This window comes from Coregonus lavaretus (genome assembly GCF_964263955.1).
Source record: "Coregonus lavaretus genome assembly, chromosome: 27".
NCBI classification, from domain to species: domain Eukaryota; kingdom Metazoa; phylum Chordata; class Actinopteri; order Salmoniformes; family Salmonidae; genus Coregonus; species Coregonus lavaretus.
The window spans coordinates 6533347-6548687 of NC_140014.1; the positions used below are offsets into that span (position 1 = coordinate 6533347).

The 15341-nt window shown below is 44.3% G+C and overlaps 2 protein-coding genes across 2 annotated transcripts in view; one reads left to right on the forward strand and one right to left on the reverse strand.

Moving 5' to 3' along the window:
• LOC311103132 (transcriptional repressor protein YY1-like) overlaps positions 1-15341 on the forward strand; it is a 964063-nt gene that overhangs the window by 171991 nt on the left and 776731 nt on the right. The window lies entirely within an intron of this gene.
• LOC311103120 (MAM domain-containing glycosylphosphatidylinositol anchor protein 2-like) overlaps positions 1-15341 on the reverse strand; it is a gene marked incomplete at its 3' end in the record, with an annotated part of 221901 nt that overhangs the window by 34441 nt on the left and 172119 nt on the right. The gene's annotated exons all lie outside the window — the stretch shown is intronic.

The following is a 15341-nucleotide window of genomic DNA, read 5'->3' on the forward strand; positions in this document are numbered from 1 at the left end:
AACTTTAAATCACTGTATTCATATCCTGTCACTCAAAATGACAGCGTGACAATTTTTTTATGCACTCATCACCAGTAACAACTTATACCACCATCTCAACTCATTCTCTTTCCATGCCAGAGATGCAACAACACTTGTTTACGTGGCCAACCCCTGAGCCATGTTGTGCAGCTAATGACTGTTGATCTTGGCTACAACAATTAGCATGCTGGCCATTTTCCCAGAGTGCCGTTTCTTCGTGGTGCCAAGTCCGACGCCGTCTCGTGTGACAGCTGAATGAGTGACAGTAGGCCTGGCAGCCGACAAATAGAAGATGATTGGTCAAAGCCAGAATTCGACCAATGGAGAGTGGAGCTGGTGGGAAGTGAGCGGGGGACCTGTGAGGCCCACAGTGTTCTCATCAGGACTTTTTTCTCCTGCAGCTCCCTGTTACCCCGCTAACCACATTTCCATCTTCCACACATCCAATTACGTGGTTATTGCCTCGGCTAGCAACCTAATTCCACGTCTACAGGTCGTACCAGGAAACTCGCATCTTTTTCTTGCCTGTTCTTCTGTCCACTTGAGCCGTAGAGATTTACAGTATAATACTACAGTATGTGTTCTAATACTATTTCTATGGTTACCGCATGGAACCAAGGTTGAAATGTTAGAGAGAAAGATAGCTTTTTTTCTTATTGTCCTTCTTCTTCAGATAAAGTGTACTGTATCTTTTGTTGACTAGCTAGACATTGATAGATAGTATGTCCTCGCAAACCATGAAAAGCTGCTGATCCTAAACCCCTTACAGCTGTTCCAAATTTACCTTGTAATTACTCACGATTTCCAGGTGACAAGCAAACAGCCCAAATGGACTACTGGGTAAAGTAACACTTTACTTAAAGCCTGCAGGTCTAATGCTTCAAAAAGTGTTATAAGCATGTAAAAGCCTCTATAATGTCTAATAATAAGGTGTAATATGTGATGTCTCTCTATGTATCAACATTTGAACTGACTTAAAATGGCATTTCTGTAGTCAGGATCATTATGAGATGATAATCAGACATTATAAGGGGGTCATACACGCTTATGACAAGTCTTAACGCACTATAACTGCAACACAATGCACAATCCAATTCTACCTATAGGCCTGTGTGTCCCGAGAGACAACGCATATGTCCATTAGGGACGCAAAAAGACAATACATGCCCAAATGACTATCACCCCGGTCATCATGAAGTGCTTAGAGAGGCTGGTCATGGCTCACATCAAGGCCAGCATGCCTGGCACACTGGACCCACTCCAATTTGCCTACTGCGCCAACAGATCCACGGAAGATGCCATTTCCATTGCTATTCACACGGCCGTACCACATCTGGACAAGAGGAACACCTATGTGAGAATGCTGTTCATTCACTACAGTTCAGCATTCAACACTATTGTTCCCTCCAAGCTCGAGACCAAGCTCAGAGCCCTGGGTCTGGACACCACTCTCTGCAACTGAATCCTGACAGGCAGACCACTGGCTGTGAGGATTGGCAACAAAAACCTCCTCCACACTGACTCTTAACACATTAGAGAGTCAGCAGTTTGAAGTTCCTCGGCGTCCACATCACTGAGGACTTGACATGGAGCAACAACACCACCACTCGTCAAGAGGGCGCAACAGCATCTCTACTTCCAAAGACAGCTGAAGAAATTTGGCATGCCACCCCAGGTTCTCTCCAAATACTATTGGATCATGAGGTCTGATAGAAACTGTCTCTGAGCCTGTTGGTATCTACAAGCCATCAGACTGCTGAACACTTGAACTGGACTGACCACCTGCTCTGATTCTCCGCACCTTAGCACACATGCACTCACTCATGCACACAGACACTCACATAGACACCATCACAATTGCTGATATTAGACTTATTATGATTGCAAAATACTGCCCCCCCAATTCCCCCTTCCCCAAAACACGTGTAAATATTGGACTATAAATTGTGCCTTCCTGTATTATACTTATGCTAAAATGTTTATTCTAATCTAATGAGCCATATACTTTAAGTTCGTATTCTTATCTTTGATTATTTATTATTGTTGAGAAGGAACCACCAAGTAAGCATTTCGTTGGACCGTGTATACCATGGGCATCCGTACGACTAATAAAACTTGAAAATATGTGCTGTTAAAATGGCATTGCATGTACTTTACTAATGGCCCTTTGGAATATTCCAAAATACACTACACTCCTCTTCTGCCCCAGTTTAGGTCCCATGTCGCTGAGATGTTAGGAAGTTATCAGCTAAGTCTGCCATTCAAGCACTTCACCCCGAGAAGCACAAGGGACCATCGGCCTCGTCTGAGACAGCACTTGACTTTTAACACATCCTTGAGCATGAGCACTGCCCTCGCCTCTGGGCTGAGGGGGCTGGGACCGCAGAGATATCCACTAAAAAAGAAGATGGTGTGTTACACACGGGGTGTGTTCAGTAGGGCAAAAATCTTCCTAACGTTGCAGTTAGAAATGTAACGTATATGACTCCCTATTCTTGAGGACAGGGCTCATTACATTTACATTTACATTTTAGTCATTTAGCAGACACTCTTATCCAGAGCGACTTACAGTTAGTGAGTGCATACATTATTACATTTTTCATACTGGCCCCCTGTGGGAATTGAACCCACAACCCTGGCGTTGCAAACGCCATGCTCTACCAACTGAGCTACATCCCTGCCGGCCATTCCCTCCCCTACCCTGGACGACGCAGGGCCAATTATGCGCCGCATCATATCTGTTCTATTCAATATATTTCTAAAGTATCTGAACGTTCTGAATGTTGCAGATAGAAATCTGATGTATAAAGCTGAAATTACTCTCTATTCTTGAGGAGAGAGAATGATATCTGAACTTTATGGTGTCTCTCTACCTGTCTCCTCCCCCCACCAGTCTCCTCCTGTCTCTTCCAGCCCCACCAGCCTCCTCCTGTCTCCTCCTGCCTCCTCCTGTCTCTACCTGTCTCCTCCTGGCAAGTACCATGCTCTTGTAGTGGATGAGAGCTTCGACTGGAAACCAGTGGAGTGTGCGGAGGAGCGGGGTGACATGGGAGAACTTGGGAAGGTTGAACAGCAGGTGGGCTGAGGCGTTTTGAGTAAGTTGCAGGTGCTTAATGGCACAAGCGGGGAGCCCAACCAATTAGGACCTCCGCCGCTTCCTGTATGAGGTATGGTCGTACTTCACGGATGTTGTAGAGCATGAACCTGCAGGAGCGAGTCACTGCTTTGATGTTTGCAGCGAACAACAAGGTGTTGTCCAGGGTCACGCCAAGGTTCTTTGCACTCTGGGAGGTGGACACTGTTGAGTTGTCAACCGTGATGGAGAGGTCTTAGAGCGGGCAGGCCTTTCCCGGGAGGAAAAGCAGCTCCGTCTTGTCGACGTTGAGCTTGAGGTGGTGGGCTGAGATATCTGCCACCTGGGCAGAAAGGTAGTTGAGTGTCATCTGCATAGCAATGATAGGAGAGACCATGTGAGGATATGAGCGAGCCAAGTGACTTGGTGTATAGAGAGAAAAAGAGAAGGCCTAGAACCGAGCCCTGGGGGACACCAGTAGTGAGAGTATGTGGTGCAGACACAGATCCTCTCCACGTCACCTGGTAGGAGAGGCCTGCCAGGAAGGATGCAATCCAAGAGTGTGCAGAGCCTGAGACGACCAGCCCTGAGAGGGTGGAGAGGAGGATCAGATGGTTCATGGTGTCGAAGGCAGCGGATAGATCTAGGACGATGAGAACAGAGGAGAGAGAGTCAGCTTTGGTAGTGTGGAGAGCCTCTGTGACACAGAGGAAAGCAGTCTCGATTAAGTGACACGTCTTGAAGCCTGACTGGTTAGGGTCAAGAAGATCTTTGAGTGTTTTGGAAAGAAAATAAAGAAGGGTCTGTAGTTTTTGACGTCAGAGGGGAGGAGTGGAGCGACGCTGGCCATTTTGAAGTCAGAGGTTAACGCAGCCAGTGGTCAGGGATCCATTGATGAGGGAAGTGAGGAATGGGAGAAGATCTTCAGAGATGGTCTGGAGAAGGGAGGAGGGGATGGGGTTGAGCGGGCAGGTTGTCGGGCGGCCGGACTTCACTACTCACAGGATTGCATCTCTGCATGCCTGGCAGATATGTCAGCAGGGGGAGAAAGAAATCAAGGCATAGGGTTGTTCTGTGTGAGTGGGTCCAGTGGACTCAATTAGCTGAGTGAATGAGTAGCGGATGTCGTCAACCTTCTTTTCAAAGGTTGCAGTGAGATTAGTAGGCGAACAGGTCAAGTGTATTGCCTGCCTTGTGAGTGGGAGGGCACTGGGAAAGGGTGAGGTCAAAAGCGTCAAGGAGGGGAAAGAAAGAGGTGGTTGAAATCGGCCAGTACAATGAACGGCTAGCCATCGTCATGAAATTAGCTTATCAAGGTGTCAAGTTCATTGAGGAACTCTCCAAGGGCACCTGGTGGGCAATAGATGACAACAATATTAAGCTTGAGTGGACAAGTGACAGTGACAGCATGACATTCTAATGAGGATATGGACAGGTGAGTGAGGGAGAAAATAGAACATCCCCACTTAGGAGAAATGAGTAGCCCTGTGCCACCACCGCGATGACCAAATGAGAAAACACATAGTCAGATGAGAGAGAGCAGCTGGAGTAGCAGTGTTCTCTGGGGTGATCCATGTGTCAGTCAGCCCAAAAAGTCTATAGACCGTAGATCGGCAGGTCCAAATGCTGCCAGAGACCATGAATTCCACATGGGTTGTGCAAGCAGGGTACAAAATTAGAAGGGTTGCAGCCAAGGGGTGGGGAGCATGTGTAAAGCCTACAGGGAGAGGAGCAAACAGGTATAGAAAACACACACATAGTTGACAAAGCTACAAAAGAGCAGAATTAGATCTGAAAATAACTACGTAAAAGGTGAAAACACTGCCCCTCCAATACAGGCACTGATTACCAAAACAACAGTCACAAATTGCCCCTTAATCCTGGTTGATGTGTCAACAATCAGCTGCAAGTTATGAGCAGTCAGCAGTTCACACATCAAGTAGGCTACTGGGAATACATATCGCACTTAAAATAGATGGCCCTAGCTAGCAAAAAGACAGTACTAGACAACCACAGATCAAGACAAAAAGTATACTTATCACTCCTGGAGATATCAGGAGTCCTCTAGCTATAGATTGGCTCGTTTTGATGATTGCCCACATTGCAGGTAGGAGGTAGTGTAGGTAAGAGCCATTAACGTTCCATGTTAGGGTCATTCACAGTGATAATGGCAATTTGAATGCGTTGATGGTTCTCTTTATGGTAATTATCGGGAATCAACGCTATGTCCTCTATAAAAATGCACCCACCTTTCAGCATTTACTGCTTAGAGATATTGAGAGAGAGCAGATACTGACACTTATGTATGGTTGCATACACAGTTAGACAAAATGTCTCTGTCATCCACCAAAACGGTGACTATGAATAAATACAACAATGTCAGGGTAAGACCTTGCAAAAACTCTTTACTGAAGTCTCTTCACCCACATTCTGCTTTGCCGCTTTTGTATTCTGCTAAGCAATGCCTGTTGGAGGTAAAACCCAGTGTTGCCATGGAAAAGAGTCTCACTTCTCATTCAAGTCATCGTTCTGCAAATGTTTTGTAAAGTGGGAGAGAGAGAGGAAGAGGGAGAAAGAGACAGAAAGAAGGAAGGAAGAGAGAAGAGAGAGAAAGATCCCTTCTCATGTAAATTCCTCCTCTCTCACTTCCTCTGCGATTCATTGGGATACAGAAAACGGCTTCAAATCCACCGGAGACCAGGGGGAAATCCTTTAATCTGAGGAAATAACAATCAGGGGAGTATTCAATCCACGGCCTCTCTCTCACAAGAAGCAAACACAACACTAAATCCTTAAAAAGGTACCTATTAGCCTTGAGTTACAGTGAGGGAAAAAAGTATTTGATCCCCTGCTGATTTTGTACGTTTGCCCACTGACAAAGAAATGATCAGTCTATAATTTGAATGGTAGGTTTATTTGAACAGTGAGAGACAGAATAACAACAAAAAGATCCAGAAAAACGCATGTCAGAAATGTTATGAATTGATTTGCATTTTAATGAGGGAAATAAGTATTTGACCCCTCTGCAAAACATGACTTAGTACTTGGTGGCAAAACCCTTGTTGGCAATCACAGAGGTCAGACGTTTCTTGTAGTTGGCCACCAGGTTTGCACACATCTCAGGAGGGATTTTGTCCCACTCCTCTTTGCAGATCTTCTCCAAGTCATTAAGGTTTCGAGGCTGACGTTTGGCAACTCGAACCTTCAGCTCCCTCCACAGATTTTCTATGGGATTAAGGTCTGGAGACTGGCTAGGCCACTCCAGGACCTTAATGTGCTTCTTCTTGAGCCACTCCTTTGTTGCCTTGGCCGTGTGTTTTGGGTAATTGTCATGCTGGAATACCCATCCACGACCCATATTCAATGCCCTGGCTGAGGGAAGGAGGTTCTCACCCAAGATTTGACGGTACATGGCCCCGTCCATCGTCCCTTTGATGGGGTGAAGTTGTCCTGTCCCCTTAGCAGAAAAACACCCCCAAAGCATAATGTTTCCACCTCCATGTTTGACGGTGGGGATGGTGTTCTTGGGGTCATAGGCAGCATTCCTCCTCCTCCAAACACGGCGAGTTGAGTTGATGCCAAAGAGCTCCATTTTGGTCTCATCTGACCACAACACTTTCACCCAGTTCTCCTCTGAATCATTCAGATGTTCATTGGCAAACTTCAGACGGGCATGTACAGTGGGGGAAAAAAGTATTTAGTCAGCCACCAATTGTGCAAGTTCTCCCACTTAAAAAGATGAGAGAGGCCTGTAATTTTCATCATAGGTACACGTCAACTATGACAGACAAAATGAGGAAAAGAAATCCAGAAAATCACATTGTAGGATTTTTTATGAATTTATTTGCAAATTATGGTGGAAAATAAGTATTTGGTCAATAACAAAAGTTTCTCAATACTTTGTTATATACCCTTTGTTGGCAATGACACAGGTCAAACGTTTTCTGTAAGTCTTCACAAGGTTTTCACACACTGTTGCTGGTATTTTGGCCCATTCCTCCATGCAGATCTCCTCTAGAGCAGTGATGTTTTGGGGCTGTCGCTGGGCAACACGGACTTTCAACTCCCTCCAAAGATTTTCTATGGGGTTGAGATCTGGAGACTGGCTAGGCCACTCCAGGACCTTGAAATGCTTCTTACGAAGCCACTCCTTCGTTGCCCGGGCGGTGTGTTTGGGATCATTGTCATGCTGAAAGACCCAGCCACGTTTCATCTTCAATGCCCTTGCTGATGGAAGGAGGTTTTCACTCAAAATCTCACGATACATGGCCCCATTCATTCTTTCCTTTACATGGATCAGTCGTCCTGGTCCCTTTGCAGAAAAACAGCCCCAAAGCATGATGTTTCCACCACCATGCTTCACAGTAGGTATGGTGTTCTTTGGATGCAACTCAGTATTCTTTGTCCTCCAAACACGACGAGTTTAGTTTTTACCAAAAAGTTATATTTTGGATTCACCTGACCATATGACATTCTCCCAATCCTCTTCTGGATCATCCAAATGCACTCTAGCAAACTTCAGACGGGCCTGGACATGTACTGGCTTAAGCAGGGGGACACGTCTGGCACTGCAGGATTTGAGTCCCTGGCGGCGTAGTGTGTTACTGATGGTAGGTTTTGTTACTTTGGTCCCAGCTCTCTGCAGGTCATTCACTAGGTCCCCCCGTGTGGTTCTGGGATTTTTGCTCACCGTTCTTGTGATCATTTTGACCCCACGGGGTGAGATCTTGCGTGGAGCCCCAGATCGAGGGAGATTATCAGTGGTCTTGTATGTCTTCCATTTCCTAATAATTGCTCCCACAGTTGATTTCTTCAAACCAAGCTGCTTACCTATTGCAGATTCAGTCTTCCCAGCCTGGTGCAGGTCTACAATTTTGTTTCTGGTGTCCTTTGACAGCTCTTTGGTCTTGGCCATAGTGGAGTTTGGAGTGTGACTGTTTGAGGTTGTGGACAGGTGTCTTTTATACTGATAACAAGTTAAAACAGGTGCCATTAATACAGGTAACGAGTGGAGGACAGAGGAGCCTCTTAAAGAAGAAGTTACAGGTCTGTGAGAGCCAGAAATCTTGCTTGTTTGAGGTGACCAAATACTTATTTTCCACCATAATTTGCAAATAAATTCATTAAAAATCCTACAATGTGATTTTCTGGATTTTTTTTCCTCAATTTGTCTGTCATAGTTGACGTGTACCTATGATGAAAATTACAGGCCTCTCATCTTTTTAAGTGGGAGAACTTGCACAATTGGTGGCTGACTAAATACTTTTTTCCCCCACTGTATATGTGCTTTCTTGAGCAGGGGGACCTTGCGGGCGCTGCAGGATTTCAGTCCTTCACAGCGTAGTGTGTTACCAATTGTTTTCTTGGTGACTATGGTCCCAGCTGCCTTGAGATCATTGACAAGATCCTCCCGTGTAGTTCTGGGCTGATTCCTCACCGTTCTCATGATCATTGCAACTCCACGAGGTGAGATCTTGCATGGAGCCCCAGGCCGAGGGAGATTGACAGTGATTTTGTGTTTCTTCCATTTGCGAATAATCGCACCAACTGTTGTCACCTTCTCACCAAGCTGCTTGGCGATGGTCTTGTAGCCCATTCCAGCCTTGTGTAGGTCTACAATCTTGTCCCTGACATCCTTGGAGAGCTCTTTGGTCTTGGCCATGGTGGAGAGTTTGGAATCTGATTGATTGATTGCTTCTGTGGACAGGTGTATTTTATACAGGTAACAAGCTGAGATTAGGAGCACTCCCTTTAAGAGTGTGCTCCTAATGTCAGCTCATTACCTGTATAAAAGACACCTGGGAGCCAGAAATCTTTCTGATTGAGAGGGGGTCAAATACTTATTTCCCTCATGAAAATGCAAATCAAATTATAAATTTTTTGACATGCGTTTTTCTGGATTTTGTTGTTGTTATTCTGTCTCTCACTGTTCAAATAAACCTACCATTCAAATTATAGACTGATCATTTCTTTGTCAGTGGGCAAACGTACAAAATCAGCAGGGGATCAAAAACTGTTTTCCCTCACTGTATACAGTGGGGAGAACAAGTATTTGATACACTGCCGATTTTGCAGCTTTTCCTACTTACAAAGCATGTAGAGGTCTGTAATTTTTATCATAGGTACACTTCAACTGTGAGAGACGGCATCTAAAACAAAAATCCAGAAAATCACATTTTATGATTTTTAAGTAATTAATTTGCATTTTATTGCAAGACATAAGTATTTGATCACCTACCAACCAGTAAGAATTCCGGCTCTCACATACCTGTTAGTTTTTCTTTAAGAAGCCCTCCTGTTCTCCACTCATTACCTGTATTAACTGTACCTGTTTGATCTCGTTACCTGTATAAAAGACACCTGTCCACACACTCAATCAAACAGACTCCAACCTCTCCACAATGGCCAAGACCAGAGAGCTGTGTAAGGACATCAGGGATAAAATTGAAGACCTGCACAAGGCTGGGATGGGCTACAGGACAATAGGCAAGCAGCTTGGTGAGAAAGCAACAACTGTTGGCGCAATTATTAGAAAATTGAAGAAGTTCAAGATGACGGTCAATCACCCTCGGTCTGGGGCTGCATGAAAGATCTCACCTCGTGGGGCATCAATGATCATGAGGAAGGTGAGGGATCAGCCCAGAACTACACGGCAGGACCTGGTCAATGACCTGAAGAGAGCTGGGACCACAGTCACCAAAGAAAACCATTAGTAACACACTACGCCATCATGGATTAAAATCCTGCAGCGCACGCAAGGTCCCTCTGCTCAAGCCCGCACATGTCCAGGCCCGTCTGAAGTTTGCCAATGACCATCTGGATGATCCAGAGGAGGAATGGGAGAAGGTCATGTGGTCTGATGAGACAAAAATATAGCTTTTTGGTTTAAACTCCACTCGCCGTGTTTGGAGGAAGAAGAAGGATGAGTACAACCCCAAGAACCCCATCCCAACCGTGAAGCATGGAGGTGGAAACATCATTCTTTGGGGATGCTTTTCTGCAAAGGGGACAGGACGACTGCACCGTATTGAGGGGAGGATGGATGGGGCCATGTATCGCGAGATCTTGGCCAACAACCTCCTTCCCTCAGTAAGAGCATTGAAGATGGGTCGTGGCTGGGTCTTCCAGCATGACAACGACCCGAAACACACAGCCAGGGCAACTAAGGAGTGGCTCCGTAAGAAGCATCTCAAGGTCCTGGAGTGGCCTAGCCAGTCTCCAGACCTGAACCCAATAGAACATCTTTGGAGGGAGCTGAAAGTCCGTATTGCCCAGCGACAGCCCCGAAACCTGAAGGATCTGGAGAAGGTCTGTATGGAGGAGTGAGCCAAAATCCCTGCTGCAGTGTGTGCAAATATGGTCAAGACCTACAGGAAATGTATGATCTCTGTAATTGCAAACAAAGGTTTCTGTACCAAATATTGAGTTCTGCTTTTCTGATGTATCAAATACTTATGTCATGCAATAACATGCAAATTAATTATTTAAAAATCATACAATGTGATTTTCTGGTTGTTTGTTTTAGATTCCGTCTCTCACAGTTGAAATGTACCTAAAAATTACAGACCTCTACATGCATTGTAGGTAGGAAAACCTGCAAAATCGGCAGTGTATCAAATACTTGTTCTCCCCACTGTATATATATATGTCTTTCAAAGATAATTTGTAAAAATCCAAATAACTTCACAGATCTTCATTGTAAAGGGTTTAAACACTGTTTCCCATGCTTGTTCAATGAACCATAAACAATTAATGAACATGCACCTGTGGAACGGTCGTTAACACACTAACAGCTTACAGACGGTAGGCAATTAAGGTCACAGTTATCAAAACTTAGGACACTAAAGAGGCCTTTCTACTGACTCTGAAAAACACCAAAAGAAAGATACCCAGGGTCCCTGCTCATCTGCGTGAACGTGCCTTAGGCATGCTGCAAGGAGGCATGAGGACTGCAGATGTGGCCAGGGCAATAAATTGCAATGTCCGTACTGTGAGACGCCTAAGACAGCGCTACAGGGAGACAGGACGGACAGCTGATCGTCCTCGCAGTGCCAGACCACGTGTAACAACACCTGCACAGGATCGGTACATCCGAACATCACACCTGCGGGACAGGTACAGGATGGCAACAACAACTGCCCGAGTTACACCAGGAACGCACAATCCCTCCATCAGTGCTCAGACTGTTAGCAATAGGCTGAGAGAGGCTGACTAAGGGCTTGTAGGCCTGTTGTAAGGCAGGTCCTCACCAGACATCACCGGCAACAACGTCGCCTATGGGCACAAACCCACCGTCGCTGGACCAGACAGGACTGGCAAAAAGTGCTGTCTCACCAGGGGTGACGGTCGGATTCACATTGATCGTCGAAGGAATGAGTGTTACACTGAGGCCTGTACTCTGGAGCGGGATCGTTTTGGAGGTGGAGGGTCCGTCATGGTCTGGGGCGGTGTGTCACAGCATCATCGGACTGAGCTTGTTGTCATTGCAGGCAATCTCAACGCTGTGCGTTACAGGGAAGACATCCTCCTCCCTCATGTGGTACCCTTCCTGCAGGGTCATCCTGACATGACCCTCCAGCATGACAATGCCACCAGCCATACAGCTTGTTCTGTGCGTGATTTCCTGCAAGACAGGAATGTCAGTGTTCTTCCATGGCCAGCGAAGAGCCCGGATCTCAAACCCATTGAGCACAACTGGGACCTGTTGGATCGGAGGGTGAGGGCTAGGACCATTCCCCCCAGAAATGTCAGGGAACTTGCAGGTGCCTTGGTGGAAGAGTGGGGTAACATCTCACAGCAAGAACTGGCAAATCTGGTGCAGTCCATGAGGAGATGCACTGCAGTACTTAATGCAGCTGGTGGCCACACCAGATACTAACTGTTACTTTTGACCCCCCCTTTGTTCAGGGACACATTATTCAATTTCTGTTAGTCATATGTCTGTGGAACTTGTTCAGTTTATTTCTCAGTTGTTGAATCTTGTTATGTTCACACAAATATTTACACATGTTAAGTTTGCTGAAAATAAACGCAGTTGACAGTGACAGGACGTTTCTTTTTTTGCTGAGTTTCTCTATATAAATACAGTTGAAGTCGGAAGTTTACATACATTTAGGTTGGAGTCATTAAAACTCGTTTTCAACCACTCCACAAATTTATTTTGAACAAACTATAGTTTTGGCAAGTCGGTTAGGACATCTACTTTGTGCATTACACAAGTCATTTTTCCAACAATTGTTTACAGACAGATTATTTCACTTATAATTCACTGTATTACAATTCCAGTGGGTCAGAAGTTTACACAAACTAACTTGACTGTGCATTTAAACAGCTTCGAAAATTCCAGAAAATGATGTCATGGCTTTAGAAGCTTCTGATAGGCTAATTGACATCATTTGAGTCAATTGGAGGTGTACCTGTGGATGTATTTCAAGCATCATGCTGTGGTGCACTTCACAAAATAGATGGCATCATGAGGAAGGAAAATTATGTGGATATATTGAAGCAACATCTCAAGACATCAGTCAGGAAGTTAAAGCTTGGTCGCAAATGGGTCTTCCAAATGGACAATGACCCCAAGCATACTTCCAAAGTTGTGGCAAAATGACTTAAGGACAACAAAGTTAAGGTATTGTAGTGGCCATCACAAAGCCCTGACCTCAATCCTATTGATAATTTGTGGGCAGAACTGAAAAAGCGTGTGCGAGCAAGGAGGCCTACAAACCTGACTCAGTTACACCAGCTCTGTCAGGAGGAATGGGCCACTATTCACCCAACTTATTGTGGGAAGCTTGTGGAAGGCTACCCGAAACATTTGATCCAAGTTAAACAATTTAAAGGCAATGCTACCAAACACTAATTGAGTGTATGTAAACTTCTGACGCACTGGGAATGTGATGAAATAAATAAAAGCTTAAATAAATAATTATCTCTACTATTATTCTGACATTTCACATTCTTAAAATAAAGTGGTGATCCTAATTGACCTAAAACAGGGAATTTTTACTAGGATTAAATGTCAAAAATTGTGAAAAACTGAGTTCAAATGTATTTGGCTAAGCTGTATGTAAACTTCCGACTTCAACTGTATATATACACACACACACAGTACCAGTCAAAAGTTTGGACACACCTACTCATTCAAGGGTTTTTCTTTATTTTTTACTATTTTCTACATTGTAGAATAATAGTGAAGACATCAAAACTATGAAATAACACATATGGAATCATGTAGTAACCAAAAAGTGTAAACAAATCAAAATATAATTTATAGTTGAGATTCTTCAAATAGCCACCCTTTGCCTTGATGACAGCTTTGCACACTCTTGGCATTCCCTCAACCAGATTCACCTGGAATGCTTTTCCAACAGTCTTGAAGGAGTTCCCACATATGCTGAGCACTTGTTGGCTGCTTTTCCTTCACTCTGCGGTCCGACTCATCCCAAACCATCTCAATCGTGTTGAGGTCGGGGGATTGTGGAGGCCAGGTCATCTGATGTAGCACTCCATCACGCTCCTTCTTGGTAAAATAGCTCTTACACAGCCTGGAGGTGTGTTGGGTCATTGTCCTGTTGAAAAACAAATGATAGTCCCACTAAGCCCAAACCAGATGGGACGGCGTATCGCTGCAGAATGCTGTGGTAGCCATGCTGGTTAAGTGTGCCTTGAATTCTAAATAAATCACAGACAGTGAAAGCACCCCCACATCATAACCCCACATCATAACATCTCCAATTTTGACTCCAGACCAAAGGACACATTTTCACCGGTCTAATGTCCATTGCTCGTGTTTATTGGCCCAAGCAAGTCTCTTCTTCTTATTGGTGTCCTTTAGTAGTGGTTTCTTTGCAGCAATTCGACCATAAAGGCCTGATTCACACAGTCTCCTCTGAACAGTTGCTGTTGAGATGAGTCTGTTACTTGAACTCTGTGAAGCATTTATTTGGGCTGCCATTTCTGAGGCTGGTGACTCTAATGAACTTATCCTCTGCAGCATAGGTAACTCTGGGTCTTCCATTCCTGTGGCGGCCCTCATGAGAGCCAGTTTCATCATAGCGCTTGACGGTTTTTGAGACTGCACTTGAAGAAACTTTCAAAGTTCTTGAAATGTCCCGTATTGACTGACCTTCATGTCAAAGTAATGATGGACTGTCGTTTCTCTTTGCTTATTTGAGCTGTTCTTGCCATAATATGGACTTGGTCTTTTACCAAATAGGGCTACTTCTGTATACCCCCACTACCTTGTCACAACACAACTGATTGGCTCAAACGCATTAAGAAGGAAAGAAATTCCACAAATTAACTTTTAAGAAGGCACACCTGTTAATTGAAATGCATTCCAGGTGACTAGCTCATGAAGCTGGTTGAGAGAATGCCAAGAGCGTGCAAAGCTGTCATCAAGGCAACGGGTGGCTATTTGAAGAACCTCAAATCTCAAATATATTTTGATTTGTTTAACACTTTTTTGGTTGCTACATGATTCCATATGTGTTAATTCATAGTGTTGATGCCTTCACTATTATTCTACAATATAGAAAATAGTAAAAATAAAGAAAAACCCTTGAATGAGTAGGTGTGTCCAAACTTTTGACTGGTACTGTGTATGTATGTATGTATGTATGTATGTATGTATGTATGTATGTATGTATGTATGTATGTATGTATGTATGTATGTATGTATGTATGTATGTATGTATATATGTATGTATGTATATACACACATATATATATATATACACACATACACACACAGTCTTGTACAGCTATCCTTGTGGGGACACACAATTCAGTCCCATTCAAAATCCTATCTTCCCTAACCCCTAACCCGTACTCTTACCCTAACCTTAACCCTAACCCAAAAACCTAACCTTAACCCTAAACCTGGCTCCTAACTCTAACCCTAGCTCCTAATCCTAAACCTAACCTTGACCTCCTAGAAATAGCATTTGACCTCATGGGGACTAACAAAATGTCCCCAGTTGGTCAAATTCTTGTGGGGACTTCTGGTCACAAAAATAGACAAACAAACACACATACACACACACACAAATATAGATATAAACGCAACAAGAAGTGGTGGTCCCATTTTTCATGAGCTGAAATAAAAGATCCCAGAAATGTTCCAGAATCACAAAAACTTTATTGCTCTCAATTTTTTGGCACAAATTACTTTACATCTCTGTTAGTGAACATTTCTCCTTTGCCAAGATAATCCATCCACCTGACAGGTGTGGCATATCAAGAAGCT